Source organism: Eurosta solidaginis, chromosome 2 (assembly GCF_040869045.1).
Source record: "Eurosta solidaginis isolate ZX-2024a chromosome 2, ASM4086904v1, whole genome shotgun sequence".
Taxonomy (NCBI): domain Eukaryota; kingdom Metazoa; phylum Arthropoda; class Insecta; order Diptera; family Tephritidae; genus Eurosta; species Eurosta solidaginis.
The window spans coordinates 22304930-22325968 of NC_090320.1; the positions used below are offsets into that span (position 1 = coordinate 22304930).

The 21039-nt window shown below is 39.8% G+C and overlaps 1 protein-coding gene across 2 annotated transcripts in view; it reads left to right on the forward strand.

The window, feature by feature from the left end:
• The window catches only part of step (cytohesin steppke), a 464613-nt gene that overhangs the window by 273788 nt on the left and 169786 nt on the right, over positions 1–21039 (forward strand). For both annotated transcript variants that reach the window (XR_010949350.1, XR_010949349.1), the window contains exons 2-4: positions 12992–14963; positions 15028–15423; positions 15847–16200. The gene's annotated coding sequence lies outside the window, so the exon portion shown is untranslated. The remainder of the gene's footprint in view (positions 1–12991; positions 14964–15027; positions 15424–15846; positions 16201–21039) is intronic.

A 21039-nucleotide genomic window follows, 5' to 3' on the forward strand; every position in this document is an offset into this window, starting at 1 on the left:
ATGAAAAAGTTATCAATTTGTTATATATATAAGTTTTTTATAAATGTAAGTTATCGATTTGTTTTGTTATCAAACATTTTTTGATTTTTTGATTTATCGATTATCTATTCACTGTTTATAGACATTTTATCAAAAAGTTGTCTCTTTATTATCGAAGAGTTTTCGACTTGTTATCAAAAATTAAAGATTTGGAATAGAAAAGCTGTCGTTTTTTTATCGAAGCATTTCCAATAAGAAGCCGATTACTAGACTATAATAATTCGTTTTCGATAGTAAGCCGATAATAAAACATTAACCTGGCGGTATCGGTTGTTTCCTATAAAAAGCCGTCTAAGCTCTTCTCATAAAGCCCAAATATATTTGTTTCTGGTAAAGATACCACTTTTGTGGTTTTACTTAAACCCCTTGAGGAGCTCCAGTTAACTTAAAAACATTAGTTCCCACACACATCGAACCTTTCGAATCATTCCGATTGCCAACATAGGCCTACGGTGCCATTGTGAGTCCACAGAAGAACTAGCTAGACAGTCTGCCTGTTCATTACCTACCAAACCTTGTTTTTGACTCCTAGAACATTTAGGACTCAAATGCTAATATAATCGCAGAGGAGAAGCCTCTCCGTAGACTTTCTACCACAAACTTCTATTGAATGCATATCTGCCTGGCTTATAGTGGGGTAGCATCTCATTGGTAAAGATGTCTTGAAGCTCGGCCAACAGATACCCGCTCCCATTTTTCCGTCATCAAATTTCGTTGCATCCGTGAACCAGACCTCTGAATCAGGGTCAGTATATGGATTCCCTGTTTTACAAAGAGTTGTGTCCACAATGAACACTTCACAATTCTAAGAATAGGGGCTATTGCATCACGAATTTTCTTATAACTTTCGTATGCCCTGTCATGTTTCCGATCGTTAGCTTAGAAATATGAAGCCTAAGTGCACCAAGTGTTGCCTCTTTCTCTACTAAAAGACGGAAGGGAGGTATTCCCACTAAGGACCTAAGTGCATCAGCAGGAAACGTACTCCTCGCACCTGTAATGCAATACAAACTAATCGAAGCAGTTTGCTTTATTTTCCTGTCTTTTTTCGTTGTGTGGTCTCTGGCCACCAAGCATAGGTGTCTATTGGCTGCACAATAGTATTAAATGTCCATTATTCCATTTCGGGAGATATTCCCCATGTTTTAATATAAAGTCGAGTGCAGGCGAAGAAAGCTCTTGTTGCTTTGTTTAAGGTAATGACGTGTGTAAATATTACAACAAATGCCCTTGGCATTTCAGAAATACAGTGTTTGTCAAATAAGTAAATAAGTGTTATTATAGCTACGCGTTATCGATAATTTTCCTGTCATCAGAGAAATATTGTGAATCGATTGTGGTACAGTTTGCTTTAAATTAGCGCCATAACCAAGCCAAAGCAGTTTAATGCTTGTTGAACCAAACTTACGCGTTATTCTAACGAAAAAAATCGTATTTGTTGTTGGGAGCCAAAGGGAGCCAAAGTAAGTGTGAGCTATAGAGAGCCAGCAAAGCCATTGCATCTTTGGTTTAGAGATCAAATCATATTTATAGAATGTTTTCTGCGTTATTTTACAGAACCGGTTTGTTTGTTGTTAAGAGCCAAACGGAGCCACATAATCTTGCTATGGGTCATAAAGAGCCAAAAGAGCTATTGCGTGTGCATCCTCCCACACACGATTTAGGCTTAAAGACATATGCGCATCGATGCCTTTTCAAAAAAAAAGTGATGAATCTTCTTTATTCCACTTTTTGTCTTCAGCAAGAACGGCCAACGTAGCAGAAGCTTCTATCCCAGTAAATGTGTTTTCATTGCTCGTACTTTGTAATTAAGCAATAATTTCGTTTTAATCGTTGCACTGACAATGGACTTCCGCTGTAATTTCCATCTCTAAATCTCCAAAAAAAAAAAAACAAAAACCATCTATGTGTGTATCTATGTAAATATGGACATATGTGTACAATTGTCCAACGCTCATATATAATTGTTAAACAAATAACAACAACAAAAAGCTACAAAAAACATATTTCATTTGAATTTAACGAATCATAATGGTTTTTAATCCTATTCGCATCGTTTCGCTGCATTTTGAACGGTTTTCGATTGTGTCGTTTGTCGATTGGTTGGTAATTTTGCACAAAATTGAGTAGCCTTCTGCGTCAATTTGAATATTTTTGTCATCGAATTCTGGTGTTGGTTGAAGCAATTAAAAAATTCTGAATTGTGACTGTGTGACACATGTTGTCGAGGCGCTGTGGGCAATACACTCCCATTCATAGAACATCATACGCTCATAAGTTCATATTATTGCATTCGCTTTCACCTCCTCCCCTACAATCCCTGCAATTGCTGTATAGCGCCTTTTCATACTTTGCAACAACTCAATTGTGGCGATATTCTGTGTTGTTATTTTTTTTTAAATATTTTTGTTGTTTGTTTTTGTATGCATACAACATTTATTTGTTGTACGGGATAAACTTCTAAATTTGTCGGAAAATGTCATGAACTGCTGCTGTACATTTCACCGCACATTGAATTGTTGTTATTATTTTTCTAGTATTTCTATGCGAGCTTGTATTTATTTAAACATTTTTTTTTATATTCCACTCTATGTGCAGTCACACCCCTATGCAAGTAGCTCTGTTTGGATGTATACTCCACGGCTTGTGGTACTAAATTGGGTGATAACTCCTCTTTAATGGTCGCAGTGTTATTGTTGTTGTTTTGGCTATTGAGTGTGCTATGAGTATATATTCCAATTGGAGCGCGGCAGTTGATGTTGTTTTGACGATGTTAGGCTCTTAGCTCATGTTGTTGTTGATAGTGTTGTTGTTGTGGTTTCGGCTAAAGCTTGTTTTATTCGCATTGCGATTATTGCCCACAATGCGTTGCATGTAAATTTAACTTGTTTGTTTGTGTGTGAAATCTACGATGTCCTTCATGCTCATATATTTTTTATATACAGTGTTTGTCAAAAATAGGAAAGTTAGCAGAATATATCCACGAGTAAAAATTTAATTCATTCATTCATTCTAGCTAACAGTTTAATTGCAACTCAGCTTTGATCGCGACATCGACCTGCCCGAAGTTGAACTGAGGTTGAACTCACTTTATTCAAGGAAGAGATACAATTCTCGATTCAGAAATCAGAGTTAGCAAACGAGCGGTGAAAAATGCTCATCCATTGATGTATCGTTTGTTTTGAGTGTGCACCATGGCGAAGACAACGCGTTATTCTAACGAACAAATCGCGTTTGTTGCTGGGAGCCAAAGGGAGACATATTAACCCTGTTGTGAGCTATAGAGAGCAAACAGCGTCATTGCATTCTTGCTTTAGAGATCAAATCTAATGTATAGAATGTTTTCTGCGTTATTCTATAAAACCGATTTGTTTGTTGTTGGGAGCCAAACGGAGCCAGATAATGTTGCTATGGGTCATAAAGAGTCAAAACAGGTACTGTGTGTGCATACTCCCATACACGATTTAGGCTTAAAAAAGATTTATGCGCATCGATGCCTTTTCAAAAAAAAATTTATGAAGCTCCTTTATTCCCCTTATCATATAGAAAATATGCTGCGCTTATTTTCCGAGCAACTCTCCCTTAATTGATTTGTTGTTTGTTAGGAGACAAACGGAGCCAAAGTGGTATTGTTGTGAGTTGTAGAGAGCCATAAGGGTCTTTACGAGATAATCAAATCGAATTGTCATACCTTTATATCTGTTCCATGTTTTATATTATAGAAGCACCGCATTTATATGCCTCTCTTATCCAGATCAAAGTTGGTGGAAAGTCAGGAAAAACAGTGGAAAGACTTGGCAGAACTACCATTTCAAAGCCACACACAGTTATATTTCTCTAAATCTCTCAACTTAAGATTTACCAACTCCCAAGTTATATTACCGTCAGGACGCGTTTTGAATGTGCTTGGGTCACGAAGTTCTAAAAGGATCTTTTAATCGCCTATTGACTCAAGGGGTGTATCAAGAAATAAAAGCATCAAATATTGGTTTAAGTCTCAAGGGTAGGGTGACCAATAGTCGGTAATAGTTGAGCCTCAGTTGATTTCGCCGAGAACAAGAGAGCAACTGAGAACGGGCGAGTGGCTGTATTAGTTGTGAGCGAATAAGGAAAGCGGGAATGTAATAGCAAGAGCTGGTAACTATTTCAGCGGTGACAAGCAATGCATCCTAAAAGCAACAACACACAACTCGTGCAAAAGCTAAGCAGTGGTTCAGAAATTGTGAAGAGACAAACCATTTTTACTTAGCTGAGATGTTATCGTAAGCTAAAAGTCGACATCTATCATCGAAAAAAAATTACTACAATATTGTGCTAGATATGCTCTGAACAAGCATGCGCCCCCCGCTTGTAAACTGTCATTGTAGATAACGGATTGCTGCCAGTAATGTACCAGCTTTTTCCGCGGAAGTGTGTTGGAGAGTAGCATAGCTTTGGCGGGGCAGTGGCTGCTAACCAAAACCCACATCCCACCCTTTCAGAAACAGACTGCAACTAGCTGGCTGTATTCCAAAGTCCCTAATGGCATCAATCTCCGTGGAGGTGGCAATCGCTAATAACGCTATGCTGCACAGCGCTTTTATATTCTGACTGTTCTTCTATATGTGAAACTCCCCAACACATAACTTTCTGAACTCGTTCACCGCATCGCTGAAAGCGACGACCGCCGCTTGGAAGGTGCTGAAGTGCCTCTGCAGCCTGAACTTTCTGTTTGAGTTGTACGAAGCGGCTTACTTATTAGAATTGGGGGATTTATAAGACCAAAACAATATAGAATAAGGTCGCATTGCCCACCATACTGTACAATGCACCACCCTGGGCGAAAAGTTCAGCATTTGTAAATAGCCTAGTCGACTACACTGTACTGCAAAAGGTTGGCAAGGCCAAGAGAAGGGGAAGCAGAACACCCATCTGCGGTGTACCCCTTTATCACTCATTTCCGGACTTTAAATTTCTTAGAAAATCCATAGCGGTGGCTGAGCAGAAGGATTTGAGAATCCATGAAATGAAGAACGTATATAAACTACATAAAAGGTCGTAAAAGGTCAACACATATCTCAATGATGTAATATTTTTCTCACAGAATACGGAAGTCTCAAAAGTAAGATTGTCTCTTCGAATAAAATCCTCTAAGAGTCGTTATTCCCCGTTTCGTAACTATAAAAAGACTCCCCGAGGGTTTACGGGAGTTTTGCTGATGTTGTTGGTCCTTTACCAGATGTTGATCAGCTCTATTCCGGAAAATAGCATCAATAAGGTACCAGCCTGGCCATCGCAACAACGATTTGATATGACCCCATTGAACTTTCAGTTCAACCCACCTGCTTCTATGAGGAAGCATGGGGTAGCCCGAGCCTCGCCTGCTAAACAAAAAGGATTCGCCACCGGTGGGAGAGGTGAAATTGGCTGTTGTTGGTGAAGCTATGAATTGTGCTGGCGACCCCTTGAAAGGTTTGCGCTAGACTCTTTTTTTCTTGCCAAAGCTCCTAGTGACTATCGGTGCCTTGACCTCCTTTTTCCTTATATTCAAGCTTGCTGATACTTTTGGTGAACCCTGTTCATCAGGAGTATATGCACGAGGGTCGGTTGGCAAGTTCCTAATGTTCTTTGTGATGTTGTAGTAAGAGTTCTTGAGTGTATAAAGTACCCGAAGATGACAGCTACATCGGCCGAGATGTAGGAAATGCGTGCTACAAGAAGAAACAGTTGAGTATGTGTTGTGTTTAAGAAAAAATGTCTGTAAGTTATGTAAGTTACACAGTGCAAACCCGTTTCAAAAACGCTTTTGGAAAGCCTTCCAAAATTTAAAACTTTATGAAAATATTGAACTTTTTATTTAGAGTTTTTTGAAAATTTTGAATGTGTAGTTTGGTAGCCTAGTCAATTTTAGTCCAAGAAAGTGAAAGTTATTGGTATCTCAAAGTTGGTTTTTGTAAAATTTTCTAATTTTTTCGAAAATGTTTTTGAGCTGCCCTTGCATACTTAGTTTCATTTAAAAAAATCATAAACTTTTTTTATCAAAATATTGAAAGTAAAAAAAGCAGAATTTAATTAACGAAATTTAAAAAAAGAAAACGCTACGGCAATTTTGCTAATCACTGCTCTAGGTCGCACACATATCAGACGGTCCTCTTATGTGTATTAGGCCGGGTCGATTTGTGGGGAGGCAAAAAAATCGCCCATTGCTCTATGAAAATCATATTCTAGGGATCAAAATAAGAAACTTTGCCGAAGGAACCATACCTCTAAAACGAATTCTTATGCCCCCCTTTTGGTCGTAAGGGCAAATTTTGAAAAATCCCACTTTGAAATGCCTGTGTTTTTCCTTTTTGGAGTTTATTTTTCTCTTTAGAAATTTATTTAGCCAGAACATATGTAAATGAAAAAATGAATTTAACTTAGTAATAGAAAAGAAATTAAAAAAAATTATTAGAAATTAGCGTTTTTACAACCCTTTTAAAACCAAGGCATCACTGTGATGCATTTGCATGTCGTAAACATAGTTGTGTGGGTTTTTTATTCAACCGTTTTAAAAAATGAAGGTATCACTGTGACACAATTGCAGATCGTAAAATTGCTTGTGTTGTTTTTTTAAGCCACCACAACACACAGCAGGTAGAATTGAAATTGCCTCTACCCAAAAGTTCGACTCAAAGGGGGGGACATCAGAATTCGTTTTAGAGGTATGGTTCCTTCGGCAAAGTTTCTTATTTTGATCCCTAGAATACGATTTTCACAGAGCAATGAGCGATTTTTAAATCGACCCGCCCTAATGTGTATACTTGCTGCTCTTCCGCTGCTGCAATGTTGTCAGTCATGCTGACATCACACCATATCACGTGGTTGTTAAGAGAAAACTTATTGTAAATTTTTGTTGTTTTTTTTTTCGTTATTTTAACGCCATTTTCGCTGTTGTGTGATGCTGATGACGATGCCGTCAGCGGGTGTCACAAATGCAAATAATGGTCGCAATTGTGTTTTTTCACTTTTTAAGCTGCCATCAAAAGTACTACATCTTTTCGCCCTTACTACACAACACAGGCTTCCAGTGTCAATGGAGCTGCCGCGGTAGCTTCACTCCACACTCGCTTGGATCAGCGTTACCATTGCTTTTCATACTCGTTTTGTTTGTTTGCATTGACAATTGTTACATGTCTATATGTGCAGCTATAAATATGTGTTTTTGTTGTTATTGTTGTTTTTTCTATGGTTCTATTATTGCATACGGTATTGCTGCTATTTTTGTCGTCATATCTATCGTTTTTATTATTTAATTCCTGTTTGTAAAACAGAAATTGCCTTGACGATAGTCAAGAATTATGCGCATTGGTCTGATAGCTTTTTGTTGTCCCTGCCGATGGCTTCGTCTCTACCTTGACTTCCGCATCTGCTGTTTAGTATACTGCATGCCCACTCCAGCCACTCACACAACCGCTGGCATATTTACTCTTGTCACGACAAGTGCGTCTGAATATCTTGTTCGACAACATACTTTAGGACAACTCGCGCGCTGGAATATGTATGAGGTGGCTCAGAAAGGGTTAATGTAATTCTTATTTATGTGGGGGTTTTTAGACAACAAATGAAATAGTCTGAATACTTGGAAAATATCATTATGCATTTTTCTTTGTGTTGTATAGATATTGACGTTCATTGGCGGCAAGTAATCAGACAAGTCCAAATATTTCGTTCTCTTGATTTATTGATCGAAAATACTGAAGCTGTGGTCGCTGTATACAACGTGCAACCAAAGAGACCAATTAGAACAATTTGTGGACTGGAAGGATACGAGTTCGCATACAAAGTAGAATAAGTATATGGGGAAATGCGCTAGAAAAACCTAGAGTTAGATGCTCTGTGAGATATTTCAGTTCAAAAGTAGGAACTTCCATAAACTGTTTTGTGGTTCCTTCATTAGATATCCACACGTTCTTCCAAAAAATTCTGAGATAAATCGTTTCCAAGATAGCGTGCTATTCCACTCAACCGTCACGCTAAGTTGCGCCTAAAATCCCTCTAAAGCAGATCATCGGATCAACAAACGCCAGTACCACAAAAGCTCACATCCAGTTGCTAAAGAGCATGCCACAGTTTACCATGTACATTTTCACTGTGCGTCAGAACTAAATCTGCAATTCTTAATGAGTTTTTAGTATTTTATATATAAATAAGCGGCCCTTCATACGAAAATGTGTTTGTAGGTTTTTGGTCAGCTGATTGGTTAAGTGAAAGCGAGCTTGTTGTTTCATATCATACACATTGTCCTAGACTATATGAATTAATAAGTAAATAAATATTCGTATAAACTTCTTCTCACGCTTGGTACCGGTAGAATTTCGAAACCTTTCAATAAGACTTTTTCCTACTCTCAACTGCAAAACGACGTATACTATTCAGCTTCCTATTCCGGCACTTACTTTTCTTCGCACTACGGCTGCAGTATGCGTTCGTCGTGCACCGCTTTTCAGGCGCACCTCCGTCATATGTTTCAGCTGCCCTTATGTTCCTGCCCACTGCCTACTCACTGTCGCTACTTTGTGGGAGGACATTTCATCCGTCACATAAATTTCAACCAAACCTCCTCAATCATCTTCCTCCTTTTCTCTTTTAAGTATTTCTCTTTTTTTTTCATTCAATTGTGCTTTTTTGGAGTATCTGCCTGCTTTTGAATTAACTCCTCGCTGCTCCAGGCCTCCATACAATTTTCCGCATAATCATATAAAAACATCTATCGGAAGGGTTCTACAGCACCCGTTTTCACCTCAGAAAATGTCCAAATACCGCTCTCAGATTGTATCTTCCAAATGAATTTTACAGAGCTTTTTTTACAAACTCTTCTCATGTTAATATTTATCTGTTACTATAGAGAGCCTTATTAGGAATGAAACAGTGCATCTTATATGTATTTTAAGTTTTAGTTTTACCAAAATTTTCGGAAACCACGGTAATCGAATTAGCTCTCATTCTCTCTCCCAGGGTTTTGCGGAGTGTTATCCATGTTTATGTTCCTATGCCGTAAGCTTTATTTATATTAAGCATCAAAAAGTTTTCCGTAAAGCTTCAGGAAGCATGTATTAGAGTTGAAAATACCGTTCTTATATTTAGCTTTACAGAGCTTTTTCTGCTGATCAGATCAGCTTTAATGTCTTCATCCTTATCTTTGGTTTCAGGCAGCATTCTCCAAAGCTTTAGAAAGCTCTTTTCAGGTATCGAACTCTCTCGCTCATTTCCTCTATATCTCTTCCTCTTTTTCACACCACGGTCATGCCAGGTATCAAGCTTTTAAAATCTTTCTCTAAAATTGTTTATTGAACCCTTTTTGTGATGCTGTATCATGAGGCTATGAAGGTATACTCTTCGCCATCCTAGTTCACTCCAGACTTATAAAGCTTTCCTAACGGGAGCTTATCATGAAGAAAGCCTCACTTACTTAAATCACTAGAAAATCGTCCGAGTGAGCTTGTGTCTACAGAAAAAAACTGCCTACGTCTGCAGGTGTCGTTGCGAATTGACGTGAAGCCACAGCTCTCCTCTTCTATACATCATATTAGTCTGTTTCGTCTCATCACGTCATTAATATTCTATCACTTCGATTTTTTTTATCCAAACTATTCCCATTCTTTGTATACTTCCTGATTAGATTTACGGTCATTCCACGACAGGAGCACTTCGTCAAGGCTTTTTGCGAAATGAAATTGTTAAATATTGCGCAACAACAACAAAATACGACGCATATTACCAATGCAAATCGTTAGCCATAAATTAGACGCGCTACATCAACGCGCCCACCGCTATTGGTCATGGCAATGACTGCTGGCCCAAGCGTCGTCGCATCGATTTATTTCAAGAGTTGCATGACAAGCCCATACAACATTAATACTCAGCATACGAACCAACTAGCTTTACTACAACCCACTCTCTATCACTTCTTGTTTCACTCGTAACCGCGCGCAAATCCATAAAGTATCGCACATTCCTTATTTAATGATTTCTGAGTTACTAGCGGCGGCGCGTTAGCTGATGATTTCATTGCTCTACTTCGCTGTCGATCCTTTGATCATTTGGTGGTGTAGAAATGATGATGCGAATGCGCGCGCACACAAATCTCAGCAGGTACAATGTGCAACATTTTTACTACAACTTATGACTACTGCGCTGCCAACAAATAGAACGATCGATCGACCGACTAGACACGGTTACGGACGCTCAACTAATAAAAGTTCAACGGTTGGTCCGTCTGTATGCTTGTTTTATTACGTCTTATGTCGCGTCTATACTTGTGCTTCTTTTCACTCGAGCCGCGGTGGCGGGTGTTGCAAAGATGATGCACTCGCCTAGTGAATATTGTACGCGCAATTCTCCAACATACCGGAAGACTTACTACAATTCGAATAGATTTAAAACAAAAACAATAAAAATATCATTCAAAATTAATGTGGCTTTTAGTCGGCGCATTCACTCTGCTTGCGTGCGCGCGCAATGCGTTTGTGCTTGTGCGCTTTAAATTATTAATATTGCCAAATGAGTCAATTTGAAATAAATAAGCGCGATCAGAATCATTGCAATCGCAATGCAGCGATACATCGACAAACGCGATGTCTTAGCAAAACCAAAATGTGCACTTAGCAATGGATAGAAATAGAAGCGCGCACAATGACAATGCCATCGTTGCTATTTGAGCACTATTGATTGGCGCGAATAGAGTTGTCGTGCCGTTGCCATGGAGCGCTTTTGATGTATACACCACGCCTTAACGCGCGCGAAGTCTCATGACAGTTAGCCATTTGTTAGTTGTTTTTACTTTATTGCTGAAAGATTATAAGTGAGTGTGCCGGAGAAGAATCGCATGCGCGCTCTTTCTCATTGATTGCTTACGAAGATATGGCATCATTGCTCTATTGGTGACACTCGATTATCGCTCAAACATCTGACAATCTATGCGCAATTAGCAGCAAAGATTGTGGCACTTTTAGCCGATCGGTGTGATCTTTGAACGTCACAAATTATGGGAGCGATACGTTGTGCTAATAAATAGTGCGAGAAACATGAATTCCATTTCGATAATGCAGTGAGTAAGGGCTATGTTTCACGTTAATTGATAGTCAATACTTTAGTTTATTTAATTTTTATACGTTGAGTTTATCCGTAGAGGTCTATAGGAGATAATGAGATAGACTTCTTGGTATTAAATATTGTGACGAATACTAGCAACACTAAGGGGTACTATCATCTCTAAGCCGATACTAAGCAGTGACTCATATGCACATCAACAAGTCAATCATTATCTTTATCCATATGTCCATACGAGCAGCGGAGAAGAGACGCACAAACACATGCATATATCTTATCTGAGATGCTCCCAAAAGTATGCAATAATTGTGCAAGTATTACTCACATATACACGCGCATGGGGTATGAGAGAAGCTATAAAATCATGCATCTGTAGTTATAACTGAGTAATTTTATAGCTGATAACTAACTAGTAAGTTCTGGAAATAGAAACGCCTAGAAGTATGGACCGAGGAAATCGAAAAGTATAAAAAGGAGCAACAGTAGAGGCACGATTTAAGACGCTATCTGGCGAGCAATAGTAGTGTTATTGTGAAGTACTTTAATAAAGGCCATTTTGCATTATCGAATAGTGGAGTTATTTATTCAACAGTTTAGTGATTCGAACGTTAGCAGAAGGTTGCAAATAAGGGGAATTTCAGTAAATTCGTTACAATACGTATGTCTGTAAATTTAAGATTGCTCTCGACATTCTGCCTCTTATGCAGTGATCACCCAAATTGTGAAACTGCGAATGTGTTAGCTAGAGTACTGTAGTCGTAGTGGTGGTTTATTCGATGATTAACAAGCAACATGTCAAGATATATGCGATATATGTGAAGGAGCGATGGATATGCTTTATTGCTTGACAACTTCCCAAGGTTGGGGTCCTCCTAGTTTCCGATGTGATGCTACATTATTTTTCGGCAACTCTCGCTATCGGTTTATTACCGAACAACAGTCGTCGTCACTAGGATATTTTAAGCTGCCAAATGAGGCGGCTAAAATCCACAGAATGCAGGTTGTTCCCGAAGCAGTCAGGCTTGTACCAGAAAATGCTCGTGTACCAGATTCAATTCGACAAAGGATTTCCCATATCACCCCTTGGGCTTTGTGGAGGTTTTTTGCTGTTAAACAACACCAACTAAAACGTATAACTCTAACCACCTAGTCTGTAATGATGGCAAGCTATGCTCGGCAAATAATTTTGTTCCGACCACTGATCAATATAACTTGACCTTTCCACTTTTCTATGAAGGTATATGAGTAATAAAGCTGGCAGCTGGGCAATACCACGGTCAACAATCATTTCATATTTCATGGAGAAGAATTGGTCTGACCACCAAATATGCAGCGAGTTAACCAACATTAGAGAGCAAAACCAACGATTGCCAATGGTCCCAAGTCAGCTGCAAATTATGGTTTCCCTAACTATTTGCAATAAAGTCCGAAATCGTCTGACTTAACGCTTTCTGTCAGTAGATGTATTTCTACGAAGAATGTCTTAACAGATGGATCTTGAATGTCCTCGTGAAAAGAGCTATCTCTGTTTTACCTAAAACGGTGCTTATGGTAAGAAAATTTACGCTATCTACCTTCCTCTCAATATTCTTGAGGTCACATGCAAGTTTTGTCAGGTAGAAGATGACCTTCTATACCTACTTCATAAGATTTGGAAACTTTAAGTCTGAGTGCTTATTGGAATTCCTCCCGCAGAGCTCCCTGTCACCTCCATCGCCCCAAACTCCGACGCCCTTAAATATGGAAGCAGTAACTACCTCCATAATGAAAAACCTCTGCCTATTGTCTGTAGTCCAAAACATGGTCTGTGCTCTAAGCCTCGGATCTTATGATAATTTACAACAATTTATCCACCTACTTAAACTCCTTTTGTGTCTTCCAGATAACTTGTAGTACCACCTCAAAATGATCGATTCCGACTTGGACGACAGACATCTCTGCATCAAATGCAGATCTACCATCATCGGCTTGGAAGCTTACATTGAACATCGAAAAACGCCATGTACCAACCTCAATAGCACCGCCGTACGCAGTAAAAGAGACGAAGTCTCCCCACATGCCGTACATAGAGAAATAATTTCTACACCGCGAGCACATCTCGATCACACCTACGATGCTTTTGCTTTTGCCGAACCCGAATCCTATGCTAAAGATGCAGCACATGGTGGCAAAACTTCTAAATCCCTATCCGATGCTTATGAACTACCTTACGAGTTGGGTGCAGATGTATTCTTCTCCTCACTGCAACTGCAAAGTGTACAAGCTACTGGACATTCAACGAGTGGAAAGCAAGGTTTGAATACGCCCAGTACACAACAACGTCAAACAAAAGTAGATCATGTTGAGCAAATTGAAGGCGCCGATGAACCTTGGATGACAGATGCACAAGCCAGCGCAGGTAACGCGCAACAAGATAAGTCCTATGAGGTCTACAAACCCATAACATTTGAGCATGAGTCACCAGAGGCTAGTGAGGAAGATGAAGATGATGTTGATGTGGATATGGATGAGGATGATGATGATTATGATCCTATAGCTGCAGGGCATGCCACTGGTGGTAAATGGAAGCCACCAACAATGCAACATTCACCACCTGTCGTACCGGAGACGCATACTGGCGGAAAGTGGCGTCCAGAACACCGACCAACACTAAACGTCGCACACACACAGCTCACACGGCTATCGCCACATTGGGATGAAGCAGTCGATGAATTAGTGGAGGGCGGAGAATCGCATGAAGGCCAACATCCACCTGCAGAACACACAAAAGGAAAATGGATACCAGGTGCAAAGATGCAACGGCTCGAATACAAGGAGGAAGTTGTTGAACTGGCTAAATCTGCAAATCAGGAGTATTGGTGCAACATTTGCTGCAGGCGTTTGAAGAATAAAACGAATTACGAGAACCACTTGAAGACCGGCTATCATCTGAAACGTGCTGAGCCTGAGCGACAGCTGGAGAAAGCTACGCTAGGAGATTTACAAACTAGCGAACTGACTAAGAGTTTCTTGTTGGAGTTAGAGGAACCCAAAACAGCTATTGGTGGTGGTGCTGCAGTCAAGAAGCGTAAAAGACGCACAACCTTTATAAAATGTCAGCTCTGCAAGCACAGCATGTTGCGCCATCTAGTGGGCAAACATTTGATCTCTCACTATCACTATCGGCGCATGCAAATGAATCCGTCTAAATCACTGCACATGATATTGGAGCATATACACTCGGTAGTGTTGCAATCGCCCTTTCAGTGCCGACCATGCCGCTTCTATTCCAATACCGAGGAAACGTTTCTACACCACTGGAGCTCACCAGAGCACTTGGACGCTTCCGAGGGACACGGTAAGTTTTGGTGCAGCTACTGCCATTTTGAATGTGAAGACAACAATCAAATGCGGCGGCATCTGCTGAGCTCCGATCACAAAGAGGTCATATTTGCCATCAACCGTTCAGTGCCAATTTGTATTAGCAAAAAACTCAGCATCGATTGTAATCGTTGTCGTCAAAACTTTCGGTATAATGCAGAGCTGCGTCGTCATATGCTGCTCTGCCATCCAGGCAAAGAACTATGCGGTACCGCTTCAGACATTTACCAGTGTCGCTTTCCGTGTGAACTGTGTTCGCAGGACTTTCGTTCCAAAGTTGCGCTACAGCGCCATGAGAAAAATGTGCACAGCATTAGCAAATATTTTTGTTCCATTTGCAAATTGGAGTTCAATACGCCATGTAAGGCGCGCAGACACCGGAAGACCGCGGAACATCGTAATTGCGCTGCAGCAGCAGAGAAAAGCGTGTTAACGCGAAACAAGAGCAAGAGTGGAACAGAGGATGCGAAGAATTGTGACAAATGTGATTTCATGTGAGTATCATCATTTGCTTTTCCCTCAAGCTTTTAGTCTCATACTTTTCCTTCTCAATTACAGCGCTTCATCCGAAGTTGAGGCCATGCTACACGAGCTAACGCATCCGAAAGGACAATACAGTCGCAATACGATTATTGTGAAAACAAGCGACACTGATGCCAGCAATACTAAGCACAGCGAGAGAGCCCAAAAGTTAGAGGCACGTGAAGTCAAGTGCAAAGATTGTGATGAGCTCTTCTCCGATAAGTTGTCATTGAGTGATCATCGAGACATCGTACATCCGCTATTGCGTCACGTTTGTTTGAGTTGCGGCGAGAGTTTTGCGTCAGCACAAGCACTTGGACGCCATACGCGACTGTGTCAGCCGAAGCCAAGCACTTCGAAAGCTGCACTTGCTGAAACGAGTGACGAGGTGCTGAGAGCGAATAAGTGGAGCTGTGAAGCGTGCGATTTTAGGTAAGTTGGGTATTTATGGGAGGTTTTTTTGTGTAGAGTTTCTTTTAGTGGTTTCTTTTAGAGTTTTATTTAGAAAATTTTTCAGAAAATTTTTTATGAGTTTTTGAACAGTTTTATCAACTCCCTCATTATTCGCACACATTTTGTGTACATTTTTTGGAGACTTTTGTAAGCTTAATAAATGTGTTTGGCAATATCTCCGCAATTTGGGGATGAGTGGGGAGGGAGTGTGATCGGGAGTAGAAGTGGGAATATGAGTAGGGTTGGAAGTTGGATTAGGAGTGAGAAGAAGAGAACAAGGGAAGGACACGTATAACAAGAAAAAATTGTAGAGTCTTTGTCGATGGTTAAGTTATTTAAAAACAGAAGAGATCAAAGAAATTTTAAACCTTTTTTTCTCCCACCTTTCCTTCATATCTCTAGTGCACCCTATGAATCGGAGTTAATCTTTCATCGTCTGCACCACACTTATGGGCCAATGTCTAAGAATCAAATCATTGCTTGTCCAATTTGTTCGATAGACTTTAGTAAACATTCGTTACGCTGTCACTTGCGCCAGCATACGAATGAGAAAATATTCGTTTGTGAGTTATGTGACATGAAATTTTCGCGACGTCACAACCTCAAGGATCACATTAAGCGTGCGCATGAATTGGCGCTGTCGAAAGATCCACAAAGCACATACGGAGAGGAAGAGACTACAAAAGTAAAGAAAACGAGGGCTGGTGGTAGTGAAAAGTTTGCTTGCAGCGAGTGCTCGAAAATATTCAACTCAGAGTGAGTATAATTTTAAAATATTTGTATGTATTTACATTTAAAAGTTTATCAAAGTCCGACTATGCTTAACTGAAAAAAAAAGTGATACTGAATTTTCTGAGAATCACGTAGAGAGCTCGGGTAGGCTTTTTAATAAAACAGCTAGAGCTCTTCTATTTGTAGATAAAATTTTTGGTCGCACACTGCCTACGCTTAAGCGACTTATCTCAACATGAAGGCTCAAAGTGCTAGTTTCCGTTTGAGAAAAGTATAGCTAGAATAGGGACTTGGGCAAGTGTTCAGTGAAGGTTGGCTAATGTCAATCTGGATTTATAAATTATACTCGAAACATCATTGAAAATAATGGAGAAAAACTTATATAGAAGATGGAGAATAGAATATCCTTACCAGGTTGTAGTAACAAGTAAGGAGATATCCGAGAGGTTGTTAGACTCGTTAATCAGAGAAATGCTGAATCTCCGTTACTACATGACGAAGCATCTTAAATCTTAAATTTCAGATAAGCCAGCACTGCGCTGAAAATTAAGGCAGACCAAGGCAGTTGGGTGCGGCAATGAGTAGTGGCGTGCAACTCTGTGTCTGATTTAAGAATAAGACGTCCTTCATATCACACAACAATATCCTGCTTTCCTTCCAAATATTTACGGAGAACAAAAAGTAAAGAAAATCGGGTGAGCAAATTGCTCTTCGTATGTCGGACTAGGCAAAAGCGGCAGAGCCTTTATCTTCTGGTTGCAGTTACAACAACAATTAATTACTGTTAGCATCGTCCCCCCAGCGGGTTAGGGCGCCAGAATATACCCGCGGTAGGTATGCCTGTCGTAAGAGGCGACTAAAATATCAGATTCAAGGGGCTGTGTAGCGCAACCCTTCAGGTTGCCAGCGCAATATACAGCGTCTCCAAACCCAATTGTCAACCTCACCTATCCGCGACGAATCCTGTTTCACTAACAGACGAGGCTCTGGCGACCCAAGCTCCTCATGGAACTTGGGGGTGGGGAGGGAGGGATGATGGACTGAAGGTTTAATGTGGCCATATAAATCGTTCCCGAGATGGTCGGGCTAGCACCTTAACTGTGCTGTGCTACCGGAGCGTACCGGATCTGTATCTGGCAAAGGACCATCACATCGATAACACTCCCCAAAGCCTTCGGGGAGCAATCTTAGCGCTACAACAACAACAACAACTGTTAGCATCACGGAGTAGCAAAAGGAGTTTCATTTCAGGAATGTAAGAAATGCAGAGAGCATATAAAGGAAAGTGGATTCGGTAGATGATGAGGCAGACAGAAAGGAGCGCTTAGGTTGAGATGAATCTGGTTATATTATTAGAAGGATAGGGGGACGAAAATGGGGATATAAAAAGAGACCAAGCGGAACATGGTCGTAGAAATTGTGATAGCGGAGAGATATTGAGATGCCACAGAAAAGAGTGAAGAATATGGATTTGGATATTAAGGAGGAAAGAGTGCGGGAGAATGAAAGTTGCGAGGCATAGGATGAGAGATATAGAATTGGAAGGGGGACTGGGGAAAGAGGGTGCGGAACTTCAAAATTGCCCCGTGTCACATTTGATAAGGTTAGGCTGAAGTGGCTGCTGCTGAGACACACATAGGCCTCTATCAATAGGCCAGCAACATTGGACCATTGTGATACCACATACAGACATCAAATACTCTCCACTTTGAACCATTATGTTGACCTGATGAAGGCTACCAAGTCCTTGATGTCATACTCCACGTATTGGCATAAATTATCCAGAAAACGAACTCCTATACAGCGCTGTGTGGCAGCACTAAACGCCTGGTAGTTGCAGATGGAGTGATCCACCTTTTCCTCCTCTTCGTCGTCTTTACAACTCCTATAGCAAAGGCAATAAGGCTTTCCTAGCCTTTCTTCGTTCCCATCAATGATGCAGTGCCCAGTTAGTGAGAAATTTACTGGGTCTCTTAGGATTTACAGTCATCTACCGTTGGCTTAACGGTAGATGTACTCTTTTAGCATTAACTTGCATATGGCAATAGCATATACCTATCTTTTTCAGTATGCTTGGACGTGCCCTACCTCGCAGTTTCGTCTGCAATACACTTTCCTTCAATGTCCTTATATTATTCTGTTCGTGGATATCGTCAATAGATCAGCGACAGTTTAGTGTTAGTTCAGAATTGAATAAGTAAGATACAAGGGATTTGGTCGCCGTTTGGATGTCACTAAAAATAAATATTTCCTTGCCGATAGTGTATTTTTCTATCCAAGCCGTGGCTTCAACGATAGCAGATGCTTCTGCCTGAAATATATTACAATGTTTACAACGGTCTGTGCTTCGCGTGCTGAAAACTATTACATTATATACTACCCAGAAAGTGACTTAGCTTTGAGTATAACTCATTTTTACAGATATGCTCTCCACTGCTGCACTCTATGTACAAAGCCAAGATACTCAAATTAAGGCTTTCAGCATTTCAGAATCTCGAATGAAGTCCTGCAAATATTCCACAACGCACGTTACATAAGGGAGTCACATAGCATGCCGTAATCTAACAAAAATAGCATCCGATGACAACTACTTCATCCAAAGTCATTGAAAAGATCCTCTGTTATTTATTTGTCGTAAAACATTCAATCCTGCTCGGGCGCCACATTAGTTTTTGAAAATTTATAAAGACAACTCAATGTTAGTTTGAAGGCGCATTCTGTTCTGGCTAGGGAACGTGATTCATAGATGTCCTATAAAAGTGGTCGGTGGTCCATCTAATCAAAATTCTTACACTGCCCATCGTCATTACAGAAGTACTGTACTCTACTGTCTGCTACTTCTCTTCCTCACTCTCCTTCAGAAACGTTGTTGCATTTTCCGGTACGCCAACCTTCCGGTCTACTAGTTTGTCAAGTTTTTTGTTGTTGTTTACGAAAGCATCCCATTAGTTTTCCTGTTAATGCTGGCCTTCCTTTGCGATACTAATAAAATGAATGAGGTGAGAATAGCGCACCACCCCTAGACACCTTTAAAGAGATCAAGGTCACTGAACTGTTTGCTGTTTCTTTCCCTTACTCACTCTCCTGTAATAAAACCTGCTGATGTACTACTTCAGTAAGTCCTTTGTATATATGTTTGTTTGATCTTAAGAAATCAAAACGTTCGTATCGCTAAATTATTGAATATATAACTCCAATATTCAATAATGCAAAAATGGTCTTTATTAGACTACTTGAAAGTACTTCACAATAACACTTCACAACCAATAGCGTGATTAAATCAAACTGATTGCCCATGCCTCAGCCGGTGCTGCTTTTATACTCTTCGGTTTCCTCGTTCACATACTTCTAGGCGTTTCTCCTTCTAGAAGTTACTACTTGTTTACCAGCTATAAACTCACTAGCTATAAACTACAGATGCACGTTTATAGCTTCTCATATGCGCGTGTATATGCGAGTGATACTTCGACCGATGATTGCATATTTTTTTGAGTATCTCAGATATATGCATGTGTTTGTGCATATCTCTTTGCTTCTTGTATGTACATACGTGTAGACATAATGATTGATTTCTTTATGTGGCTGCTTAGTATCGGCTTAGTGATAATAGTATGCCTTAGTGTTGCTAATAATCGTCACACTATGATTTTCCTTGCTGATGAGCGTGCAATATGAACATCCAATACCGTAAATACTCCCTACTGCATTTCTTCCTACAAAACCTTCTAACCAACGTACATAAATTTATCTAAACAAAAAATTCTTTTAAAATGTGGTTGCAGCCGAATATAATAAGCAAAAATAGTTTCCCCGCCAACCACAATTAAGTACAGTACCAACCAAATAAGTATAATAATAACAACAATAAATCGAAACAACAATACCACACATTTTTATATACAAATTCATTGAAACAAAAAAAAAAATTATTCAAGTTGCAAAATTAAATGTCACCAAAATTAAACAACAGACCCCAACAGCCACAAATTGAAAATTCCTTTCAAAATAAAGTCAATGAAAAAATTTGTTAAATAACAAAACAGAAAAAGGAATATCAACTGGTCTAAAAGAAAATGAAAATAAATAAATAAGATGCACGAATAATTCATTAAGCAAAAGTGTGAGAAGCGATCTTATGCAACATTCTTTCAAGGCACATTCACACAGTCATATGTGGGGCATATATGTGTGCACTGCCTCGGAGAGCTTGTGATTATATTCCCATTGTCCATGTATTAATATGTGTGTGGTCATTAAACGCCTCAAAGTATGCAATGCATGCACAAATCACATTCGCGGTTTTTACGGTCGAAAATACAAAATGCTGTCATCTCCACCGCCACCTTCGTCCATAAGCAATGTAAGTCGTGATTTCTTTTCCTTTCGCTCTGAATTCATTGCGTTTCGAATTGCACTTCGGGCCACACAATTTTCACAATTAGATGCGCCATAAGAATGCAATTGTTTTGAAATAAATAAAAATGTTGGTGAAAAAAGACACAGTAGGTTCCTTTAAAAAAGAAACTTTGGAAATCATTACACGAGGGTTATTTCACAAGCAAGAGCACTCTTCAGGATGAAGAAAGCTTATATATGTATATTAGAAAACGCCACGGGAATTTGGAATCCTGAGCGATACATAATACCTACATCTCCTGTAATATTGAGTTACGTATAATCCTCAGTGCGAGGATGTGTTCCAATTTGTAGGGCCAACACTTATATCTGATTTAAAAGGTATAGCTCCATAAAGAGTCTAGCTCGCATACTCCGACAAAAAGAATTTATGACATCTGAAATCTCTGCGAAATTGCGCTATTGAATCTCAAATGCGTAAAAGATACTGCAAGTACATCACTACTA